The sequence below is a fragment of the Apteryx mantelli genome, unplaced genomic scaffold (assembly GCF_036417845.1).
Source record: "Apteryx mantelli isolate bAptMan1 unplaced genomic scaffold, bAptMan1.hap1 HAP1_SCAFFOLD_79, whole genome shotgun sequence".
Taxonomy (NCBI): Eukaryota; Metazoa; Chordata; class Aves; order Apterygiformes; family Apterygidae; genus Apteryx; species Apteryx mantelli.
The window spans coordinates 565,985-578,288 of NW_027118805.1; positions in this window are offsets into that span (position 1 = coordinate 565,985).

Here is a 12,304-nt window from a genome sequence, read left to right on the forward strand (position 1 = left end):
GTGGTTATTTACGAGATAAGATTGATCATTGTTGTGTACATATTCCGAATGTTACAGCCGCGGTAGAACGTGATTTGTCTCAGCTAACGCAAATTGAACGTGCAACTGAGGAAGAAAGAGAAGAAAGTACCCATAATTGGGTGGCTGCTTTAGCAAAGTCATTTGGATTGAACATCTCTGGTTGGGTAGCATCTTTAATTCAATGGTGTATAATAATTATAATTATTATGTTAGCTATTATGGGAGTGTTGCGTTTGATTCAAAATATTGTTAATAAGGAACGGCAACACTTGGGGAAAATTTTAAAAGCTGTTACCAGGAAGAATCATGAACTTCCCCCGAGATATGAAGACATTGGAAATAATTCATTGCAGCTACAATCACCAGTTTGAGACGGTCCAAAGAATATGGAAATCTGCGGAACTGATGATGAAAATCCTTGCAGTCTGGAAGACTTGAAGTATTTTCAAAGGGGGGAATTGTTACATTATATTGATTAGAATAGGTTATACTTGGTAGACAAGATGAAGGTATAATTGCAGGTGTTGGGTACAGTACAGTCTGATGAAGTGGGTACAGTACAGTCTGATGAAGTGGGTACAGTACAATCTGATGAACTAGGTACAGCACAATCTGATGAACTAGGTAAATGATAAGCAAATCTTGGCAACAGTAACTGAAGAAACTATAAATGGGAAACAATCATGTAGCTTAGCAATTCTGTTGATTATGTTACGTAACCGAACACTATAAATATTAACCAAGTTAAACGGGGATTTGGGATTCTCAGCTTTGGACATGAGTCCCTGAGACCCCGGGCCCCGAATAAAGCACCGCATATAACTGCTTTCGTAGTTATGTGTTTCTTTACGGGCAACAGTGTTCTGGCGACCCAGATGGGACTTCGGGAGTAGTGTTGACGGTTCGCTTTCCGATTTTGCTCCGTGCCGGCACCGAGGAATTCTCGGGGAGCCATCGGCTGCGCCCGCTCTGCGCTGCTCCTGACGTCCCAAAGTGGTAAGCCCGAAGGTGCTTTATTGTAATATTTGGTCGGGTGCCTGCCTAATAAGACGTGACGGCAATTCACGCAAGGTTGGGCTAACGAGCTCGAGGTCTGGTCTGTGGAAGCCTAGGCGCTGGCCGTCAGACGGAGCGAAAGCCCCGCAGGTCCAGCACTCACGGACATACGTGGCTGTCTCGTGAGTTTGGTTTGGTCTTTTGTTTCCCATCAGAGGCTATCTTTCCGTTTTCTACCCCGTAGATTTAGTGTGTGTGTGTGTGTGGAGTGAGTGTGTAAGACCATGGTAATACCGGATAATTCTCCGTTAGGATGTTTATTAAAGCATTGGAAAAGTGCGGGATATTTTCAGAGTATGAGTAAAAGTCGATTTATAGATTATTGTACGAATTGGTGGCCACAATATGAGTATGATGGACCCCGGTGGCCTGAACACGGAAGTTTAGATCCGGGTGTTATAGGTCCATTAATGAGATATTGTTAAGAACTTGAAAAATGGGATGAAGTACCATATGTTGATCTATTTTATGATATACGTAATCATCCAGATATGCAGAGAGAATGTGGAATGTTGTTGGTACATCCCGAAAAAAAGATAAAACAAAATGTGAAGGATGTGTAGGTAATAAGTGTATGACTTGTTTGGCAATACAAAATTCAATAAGAGAGCCAGAGGAGGTATCACTTTTAGCATCACCGACGGCCCCTGTGATGTCCGATATAGATGCAGGGGACGATAGTGATACTGATAGTATTAAGGCGGTAAAACCGTCAGAATCAATTAATACTGGAGCGATCCAGATTAAGTTAACACCGAAGGGTTCGCCAGGGCATTCATCATGCCCAAGACAAGCGCAACGAACCCCAATTGCACAGAGAACAAGACAAGGGAGGAAGGAACAAGAGCAAAACAGTAAAGTATTATTAGCCCCTTTACGAGAGGCAATTTCGGGGACTGATAAAGTATATGGGAAAGTTCCTTTTTCCCCAGGAGATTTAGTAATTTGGAAGCAATCAGCTGGAAAGTGTACAATAATAGGGAAAAAAAAAAAAAAAAAAACAAACCACAAAGAGAAATCAGGCAGGATTATTAGCAATGTTACAACGAGTAAATCAAGGAATAAGAGGCAGAAGTAGAGGACGAGGTCGAGGAGGATACAGGGTAGGAGGCATGCGGGGAATACCTCAAAATCAGCTAGGGATAAATCAGTGTGCGTTTTGCAGACAACAGGGACATTGGAAAAATGAGTGCCCAGTGAAAATGAATTTGGCCCAGCAGACTTCAGTAGGAGGAACACCAATGGCAGAAACAATGATGTTAGGACATTTGGGGCAACATAGTAGCTGACTAAGTGATGGATTAAAAGTGACAACAGAAATTGATGGGGAAGAGAAACAATTATTGGTAGATACTGGGGCAACTTATTCTGTTTTAAATACTTGTTTAGGAAAGATAGGAGATACGATGATAACTGTGGTAGGAGCTACAGGAAAAACAGAGCAACGGCCCTTTCTGCGGCCATTGCATCTAAATTTTAGGGGTAAAGAATTAGATCATGAATTTCTCTATGTACCGGATTGTCCTACATCTTTGTTAGGACGAGATTTATTGTCAAGATTTAATGCTAAAATAATATTTGAAAATGGAAAAGCTAAGTTGCAGATACCTGAGGAAGAAATAGCTAGAATATTTATAGTAAAAGAAATAGCTAATACAACAATACCAATAGAGGTAGAAAACGCTGTAGTACCATGGGTATGGGAGACACAAGTACCGGGATTAGCGAAAGCAGCAAAACCTGTCATAGTAGAATTGAAAGAAGGTGTCCAACCGGTAAGAGTTAGACAATATCCTATACAGTTAGAAGCTAGGAAAGGGGTAGCACCATTAATTGCAAAATTTTTGATGCACAATGTGTTAGAAGAATGTGAATCTGAATATAATACACCAATATTTCCTATAAGAAAACCTAACGGAGATTATAGGTTAGTTCAAGATTTAAGAGCTGTAAACGAAATAGTTAAAGATATACATCCAGTAGTAGCAAATCCTTATACATTGTTAACATCTGTGGCAGAACAATTTAGATACTTTTCTGTAATTGATTTAAAAGATGCTTTCTTCTGCATCCCATTGGCATTACAAAGTAGGAAATTATTTGCGTTTGAATGGGAAAATCCGGATACAGGAAGAAAACGACAGCTGACCTGGACCAGGTTACCACAAGGCTTCAAAAACAGTCCTACAATATTTGGGAATCAGCTGGCACGAGAACTGGAGGATTGGAAGGAGCAAGGATATTTTCAATTACCATCAAAAGCATACTTATTGTTGCAATATGTGGATGACATTTTCGTGGCGACAGAAAGGTATGAAAACTGCATTACTGTTACAGTTGCGTGATTAAATTTACTGGGACAGAGCGGTTATCGAGTTTCTAAGGAAAAAGCCCAAATTGCCCGGGAAAAAGTGATATATCTGGGATGTGAAATTTCCCAAGGACAAAGACGGTTGGGGGTGAATAGAATACAAGCGATTTGTGCCATCCCTGAACCTAGAAATTTGCACGAGTTACGAACTTTTCTAGGAATGACAGGGTGGTGCAGACTCTGGATTTTGAATTATGGACTGTTAGCCAAACCACTGTATGCAGCTTTAAAAGAGCCACAATTAGTTTGGAGTTTAGAGTGTAAAAGGGCTTTTCAAGACTTAAAACAGGCTCTGCAAGAAGCCCCAGCATTAGGATTGCCTGATTTGACAAAAACATTTCAACTCTTTGTACATGAGCGGCAACGACTAGCGCTTGGAGTTTTAACTCAACGAATTGGATCATGGAAGAGACCGGTGGGCTATTTTTCCAAGCAGTTGGATATGGTAAGTGCCGGATGGCCTTCTTGCCTCCGAGCAGTGGCTGCTACTGTAACGTTAGTCCAAGAAGCTAGAAAATTGACATTGGGAACAAAAATGGAAGTATTTGTGCCCCACATGGTGATTGCAGTTTTGGAACAAAAGGGGGGTCATTGGTTGTCATCCAGTAGAATGTTGAAATATCAGGCAATATTGAGAGAACAGGATGATATATTTTTAAAGATAACAACATGTTTGAATCCCGCTGAATTTTTAGGTAGCAAAATAGAGGAAGGCGAGCTGGAACATGATTGTATTGAGGTGATCGAACAAACTTACGCCAGTAGGGTAGATCTGAAAGATATTCCCCTTGTAAATCCTGACTGGACATTATTTACAGACGGTAGCAGCTTTGTTGAGAATGGAACACGATATTCTGGATACGCTGTGGTTACTAAGCTTGAAGTAATTGAAGCAAAGGCATTAATGCCAGGAACGTCAGCGCAAAAGGCAGAACTGGTCGCTCTAATTCGGGCTTTAATACCGAGTACGGATAAGAGGGTGAATATTTGGGCAGATTCTAAATACGCTTTTGGAATAATACATATACATGGAGCTTTATGGAAGGAAAGAGGATTGTTGACGGCTCAAGGTAGTATTATTAAATATCGAACCGAGATCTTACAGTTATTAGAGGCTGTGGTACTACCTCAGCAAGTGGCTGTAATGCATTGTCGAGGACATCAGAGGGATGACAGCGATGTGGCACAAGGAAACATGAAGGCAGACCAGGCAGCCAAAATTGCTGCACGGCAAGTATGGACTGAATTAGCTCTAATACCTACTAAGGTAAGCCCGATTACTGCTCATCTCTCTGTAAATCCCTTTTATACCCAAGAAGATGAAAAATTAGCCGATTTGGTAAAGGCACAGAAGAATTCACATGGATGGTATGTAACAGGTAATGGACAAGTAGTAGTGCCTGCTACAATTATGAAACGAATAATACAAACTGAACATAATAAATGCCATTGGGGAGCAGAAGCATTGGTGCAGTTTTTAAAGCGGAGCATTGTATCTGCACAAATGTTAACAATAGCAAAAGGGGTGAATGCGAAGTGTCCAGTATGTTTAAAGAATAATCCGGTAATACGAAAACAAATTCAAATGGGAACTTTGAAAGTGGGAATAGAACCAGGTGACTATTGGCAAGTGGATTTTGCAGAATTACCTAAATCAAAAGGGTTTCAGTATTTATTGGTATACGTATGTACCTTTTCAGGGTGGCTAGAAGCATTTCCCTGTAGAACGAATCAAGCTAGAGAAGTAGTAAAAACTTTGTTAAAAGAGATCATACCTAGATTTGGGGTACCTTTAGGAATTTCTTCAGATCGAGGCCCACACTTTATAGCTAAAATAGTACAGGAAATTAGTGAAATGCTTGGAATTAGCTGGGATTTACATACACCGTGGAGGCCACAATCTAGTGGAAAGGTAGAAAGGAAGAATCAAACATTAAAAGGACAAATTAAAAAGATATGCCAGGAAGCTCAAATCCAATGGCCACAGGCATTGCCCCTTGCTTTATTGAGAATTCGTATAAAACCTAGAGAAGGGTTGTCTGTAAGTCCCTATGAAATTCTGTACGGTAAGCCATATACTGCACCAACGAAGGGAATGGGAAGTGCAGATTTACACCTCCAAGGAGATCAAGATGTTTATAGTTATATAATTTCTTTAAGCAGATTACTCACAGCCTTACGTGCCGCGATCATCTGGAATCGCCCTTTGCCGTTGGAGAATCAACCAGGAGACCAAGCGTATGTTCGAAATTGGCAAACGGAGCCTTTAAAGGAACAGTGGCATGGACTTTATTTGGTGCTATTGATAACATTTACCGCTGTGAAAGTAGCAGGAATTGATAATTGGATTCATTATACCAGAGTGAAGAAGGTACCATCACAATGGGGGGTAAAAATGATCACTCCTACAAAACTGAGATTTACATCTTGGTAATACTATGCTGGGTAGGATTAAGTAATGGTTTCGCTCAAATAATACATACATATGCTACTGTACATATAGAAGAACGAATGGATGTAAATTTGACTTGTGATTTTGTTGGAGATATGAGAAGTTCAATCCAAGACATTAGTTGCTATTGGCAGAAGAATGAGTCCAAATTGTCAACTGGGTTTACAATCCGATGGGATAGTGATACACGAAGGGGTACTATGATTTTATCATTGCGAAATGTAAGTAAGACAGATGTAGGAAACTACACCTGTATTGTTTGGATTAAAGAGAGTTTTGATTATGGAAAAAGGGCATTAGAGGTTACTGCAAAATCAGAACCTATGCAGAAAAGAAACAGAGCCAGGAGAGAGTTAAAAGATTTGGAAAAAGACGAAATGCAACCAATACAAATAATCCAGGCGCCACAACAGGAAACACAAGAAAATCTAATGCAAAAGAAAGTTAGCTGAAAAACACCCAGTCTAGAACTGTACAAAAGTATACACTTGTGACACCCCGAAAGTGAAGTTACCTTTCCACCTGTGGTCCTTGCATTAAGGACAGGTTGTGCCTGTAGAGGAATTAAATACTCCATGAGTGAACCTGTAATACAATTCGGAGTGGGAATAGATTGTAGAACTACGATCAGGAGCACAGGAAATTTAGTTTGGGTTACAAGTGATGGACAATGGACGACTCACCTCCCCTTGGATGGGTTGGTGACTGAAATAACTTTAGGGTTACCAACTCTCTGCCCAATTTGGAAGAAAGCGCCATTTAAGGGTAGATTAGAAAATTTATGGATAATGAAGAGAGAAATAAAGGATGATGATGATTGGCAAGAACCATCATCCGGTGTGAAGTTAGGTTGGGCTTTAGAATCATTGTTTGCTCCAATTAGTGCTTATCGGAATAGAGAAATGTTGTACCGGTTGTTAGGACAAACGGAAAGGCTAGCAAGAGTGACTAAAGAAGGATTTAAGGAAATAAACTTACAATTACAGGCAACCACAAAAATGACCCTGCAAAATAGAATGGCATTAGATATGCTGTTGCTAAAAGAACATGGAGTATGTGGTTATTTACGAGATAAGATTGATCATTGTTGTGTACATATTCCGAATGTTACAGCCGCGGTAGAACGTGATTTGTCTCAGCTAACGCAAATTGAACGTGCAACTGAGGAAGAAAGAGAAGAAAGTACCCATAATTGGGTGGCTGCTTTAGCAAAGTCATTTGGATTGAACATCTCTGGTTGGGTAGCATCTTTAATTCAATGGTGTATAATAATTATAATTATTATGTTAGCTATTATGGGAGTGTTGCGTTTGATTCAAAATATTGTTAATAAGGAACGGCAACACTTGGGGAAAATTTTAAAAGCTGTTACCAGGAAGAATCATGAACTTCCCCCGAGATATGAAGACATTGGAAATAATTCATTGCAGCTACAATCACCAGTTTGAGACGGTCCAAAGAATATGGAAATCTGCGGAACTGATGATGAAAATCCTTGCAGTCTGGAAGACTTGAAGTATTTTCAAAGGGGGGAATTGTTACATTATATTGATTAGAATAGGTTATACTTGGTAGACAAGATGAAGGTATAATTGCAGGTGTTGGGTACAGTACAATCTGATGAAGTGGGTACAGTACAATCTGATGAACTGGGTACAGCACAATCTGATGAACTAGGTAAATGATAAGCAAATCTTGGCAACAGTAACTGAAGAAACTATAAATGGGAAACAATCATGTAGCTTAGCAATTCTGTTGATTATGTTACGTAACCGAACACTATAAATATTAACCAAGTTAAACGGGGATTTGGGATTCTCAGCTTTGGACATGAGTCCCTGAGACCCCGGGCCCTGAATAAAGCACCGCATATAACTGCTTTCGTAGTTATGTGTTTCTTTACGGGCAACAGTTTTCTGGCGACCCAGATGGGACTTCGGGAGTAGTGTTGACGGTTCGCTTTCCGATTTTGCTCCGTGCCGGCACCGAGGAATTCTCGGGGAGCCATCGGCTGCGCCCGCTCTGCGCTGCTCCTGACGTCCCAAAGTGGTAAGCCCGAAGGTGCTTTATTGTAATATTTGGTCGGGTGCCTGCCTAATAAGACGTGACGGCGATTCACGCAAGGTTGGGCTAACGAGCTCGAGGTCTGGTCTGTGGAAGCCTAGGCGCTGGCCGTCAGACGGAGCGAAAGCCCCGCAGGTCCAGCACTCACGGACATACGTGGCTGTCTCGTGAGTTTGGTTTGGTCTTTTGTTTCCCATCAGAGGCTATCTTTCCGTTTTCTACCCCGTAGATTTAGTGTGTGTGTGTGGAGTGAGTGTGTAAGACCATGGTAATACCGGATAATTCTCCGTTAGGATGTTTATTAAAGCATTGGAAAAGTGCGGGATATTTTCAGAGTATGAGTAAAAGTCGATTTATAGATTATTGTACGAATTGGTGGCCACAATATGAGTATGATGGACCCCGGTGGCCTGAACACGGAAGTTTAGATCCGGGTGTTATAGGTCCATTAATGAGATATTGTTAAGAACTTGAAAAATGGGATGAAGTACCATATGTTGATCTATTTTATGATATACGTAATCATCCAGATATGCAGAGAGAATGTGGAATGTTGTTGGTACATCCCGAAAAAAAGATAAAACAAAATGTGAAGGATGTGTAGGTAATAAGAAGTGTATGACTTGTTTGGCAATACAAAATTCAATAAGAGAGCCAGAGGAGGTATCACTTTTAGCATCACCGACGGCCCCTGTGATGTCCGATATAGATGCAGGGGACGATAGTGATACTGATAGTATTAAGGCGGTAAAACCGTCAGAATCAATTAATACTGGAGCGATCCAGATTAAGTTAACACCGAAGGGTTCGCCAGGGCATTCATCATGCCCAAGACAAGCGCAACGAACCCCAATTGCACAGAGAACAAGACAAGGGAGGAAGGAACAAGAGCAAAACAGTAAAGTATTATTAGCCCCTTTACGAGAGGCAATTTCGGGGACTGATAAAGTATATGGGAAAGTTCCTTTTTCCCCAGGAGATTTAGTAATTTGGAAGCAATCAGCTGGAAAGTGTACAATAATAGGGAGAAAAAAAAAAAAAAAAACCACAAAGAGAAATCAGGCAGGATTATTAGCAATGTTACAACGAGTAAATCAAGGAATAAGAGGCAGAAGTAGAGGACGAGGTCGAGGAGGATACAGGGTAGGAGGCATGCGGGGAATACCTCAAAATCAGCTAGGGATAAATCAGTGTGCGTTTTGCAGACAACAGGGACATTGGAAAAATGAGTGCCCAGTGAAAATGAATTTGGCCCAGCAGACTTCAGTAGGAGGAACACCAATGGCAGAAACAATGATGTTAGGACATTTGGGGCAACATAGTAGCTGACTAAGTGATGGATTAAAAGTGACAACAGAAATTGATGGGGAAGAGAAACAATTATTGGTAGATACTGGGGCAACTTATTCTGTTTTAAATACTTGTTTAGGAAAGATAGGAGATACGATGATAACTGTGGTAGGAGCTACAGGAAAAACAGAGCAACGGCCCTTTCTGCGGCCATTGCATCTAAATTTTAGGGGTAAAGAATTAGATCATGAATTTCTCTATGTACCGGATTGTCCTACATCTTTGTTAGGACGAGATTTATTGTCAAGATTTAATGCTAAAATAATATTTGAAAATGGAAAAGCTAAGTTGCAGATACCTGAGGAAGAAATAGCTAGAATATTTATAGTAAAAGAAATAGCTAATACAACAATACCAATAGAGGTAGAAAACGCTGTAGTACCATGGGTATGGGAGACACAAGTACCGGGATTAGCGAAAGCAGCAAAACCTGTCATAGTAGAATTGAAAGAAGGTGTCCAACCGGTAAGAGTTAGACAATATCCTATACAGTTAGAAGCTAGGAAAGGGGTAGCACCATTAATTGCAAAATTTTTGATGCACAATGTGTTAGAAGAATGTGAATCTGAATATAATACACCAATATTTCCTATAAGAAAACCTAACGGAGATTATAGGTTAGTTCAAGATTTAAGAGCTGTAAACGAAATAGTTAAAGATATACATCCAGTAGTAGCAAATCCTTATACATTGTTAACATCTGTGGCAGAACAATTTAGATACTTTTCTGTAATTGATTTAAAAGATGCTTTCTTCTGCATCCCATTGGCATTACAAAGTAGGAAATTATTTGCGTTTGAATGGGAAAATCCGGATACAGGACGAAAACGACAGCTGACCTGGACCAGGTTACCACAAGGCTTCAAAAACAGTCCTACAATATTTGGGAATCAGCTGGCACGAGAACTGGAGGATTGGAAGGAGCAAGGATATTTTCAATTACCATCAAAAGCATACTTATTGTTGCAATATGTGGATGACATTTTCGTGGCGACAGAAAGGTATGAAAACTGCATTACTGTTACAGTTGCGTGATTAAATTTACTGGGACAGAGCGGTTATCGAGTTTCTAAGGAAAAAGCCCAAATTGCCCGGGAAAAAGTGATATATCTGGGATGTGAAATTTCCCAAGGACAAAGACGGTTGGGGGTGAATAGAATACAAGCGATTTGTGCCATCCCTGAACCTAGAAATTTGCACGAGTTACGAACTTTTCTAGGAATGACAGGGTGGTGCAGACTCTGGATTTTGAATTATGGACTGTTAGCCAAACCACTGTATGCAGCTTTAAAAGAGCCACAATTAGTTTGGAGTTTAGAGTGTAAAAGGGCTTTTCAAGACTTAAAACAGGCTCTGCAAGAAGCCCCAGCATTAGGATTGCCTGATTTGACAAAAACATTTCAACTCTTTGTACATGAGCGGCAACGACTAGCGCTTGGAGTTTTAACTCAACGAATTGGATCATGGAAGAGACCGGTGGGCTATTTTTCCAAGCAGTTGGATATGGTAAGTGCCGGATGGCCTTCTTGCCTCCGAGCAGTGGCTGCTACTGTAATGTTAGTCCAAGAAGCTAGAAAATTGACATTGGGAACAAAAATGGAAGTATTTGTGCCCCACATGGTGATTGCAGTTTTGGAACAAAAGGGGGGTCATTGGTTGTCATCCAGTAGAATGTTGAAATATCAAGCAATATTGAGAGAACAGGATGATATATTTTTAAAGGTAACAACATGTTTGAATCCCGCTGAATTTTTAGGTAGCAAAATAGAGGAAGGCGAGCTGGAACATGATTGTATTGAGGTGATCGAACAAACTTACGCCAGTAGGGTAGATCTGAAAGATATTCCCCTTGTAAATCCTGACTGGACATTATTTACAGACGGTAGCAGCTTTGTTGAGAATGGAACGCGATATTCTGGATATGCTGTGGTTACTAAGCTTGAAGTAATTGAAGCAAAGGCATTAATGCCAGGAACGTCAGCGCAAAAGGCAGAACTGGTCGCTCTAATTCGGGCTTTAATACCGAGTACGGATAAGAGGGTGAATATTTGGGCAGATTCTAAATACGCTTTTGGAATAATACATATACATGGAGCTTTATGGAAGGAAAGAGGATTGTTGACGGCTCAAGGTAGTATTATTAAATATCGAACCGAGATCTTACAGTTATTAGAGGCTGTGGTACTACCTCAGCAAGTGGCTGTAATGCATTGTCGAGGACATCAGAGGGATGACAGCGATGTGGCACAAGGAAACATGAAGGCAGACCAGGCAGCCAAAATTGCTGCACGGCAAGTATGGACTGAATTAGCTCTAATACCTACTAAGGTAAGCCCGATTACTGCTCATCTCTCTGTAAATCCCTTTTATACCCAAGAAGATGAAAAATTAGCCGATTTGGTAAAGGCACAGAAGAATTCACATGGATGGTATGTAACAGGTAATGGACAAGTAGTAGTGCCTGCTACAATTATGAAACGAATAATACAAACTGAACATAATAAATGCCATTGGGGAGCAGAAGCATTGGTGCAGTTTTTAAAGCGGAGCATTATATCTGCACAAATGTTAACAATAGCAAAAGGGGTGAATGCGAAGTGTCCAGTATGTTTAAAGAATAATCCGGTAATACGAAAACAAATTCCAATGGGAACTTTGAAAGTGGGAATAGAACCAGGTGACTATTGGCAAGTGGATTTTGCAGAATTACCTAAATCAAAAGGGTTTAAGTATTTATTGGTATACGTATGTACCTTTTCAGGGTGGCTAGAAGCATTTCCCTGTAGAACGAATCAAGCTAGAGAAGTAGTAAAAACTTTGTTAAAAGAGATCATACCTAGATTTGGGGTACCTTTAGGAATTTCTTCAGATCGAGGCCCACACTTTATAGCTAAAATAGTACAGGAAATTAGTGAAATGCTTGGAATTAGCTGGGATTTACATACACCATGGAGGCCACAATCTAGTGGAAAGGTAGAAAGGAAGAATCA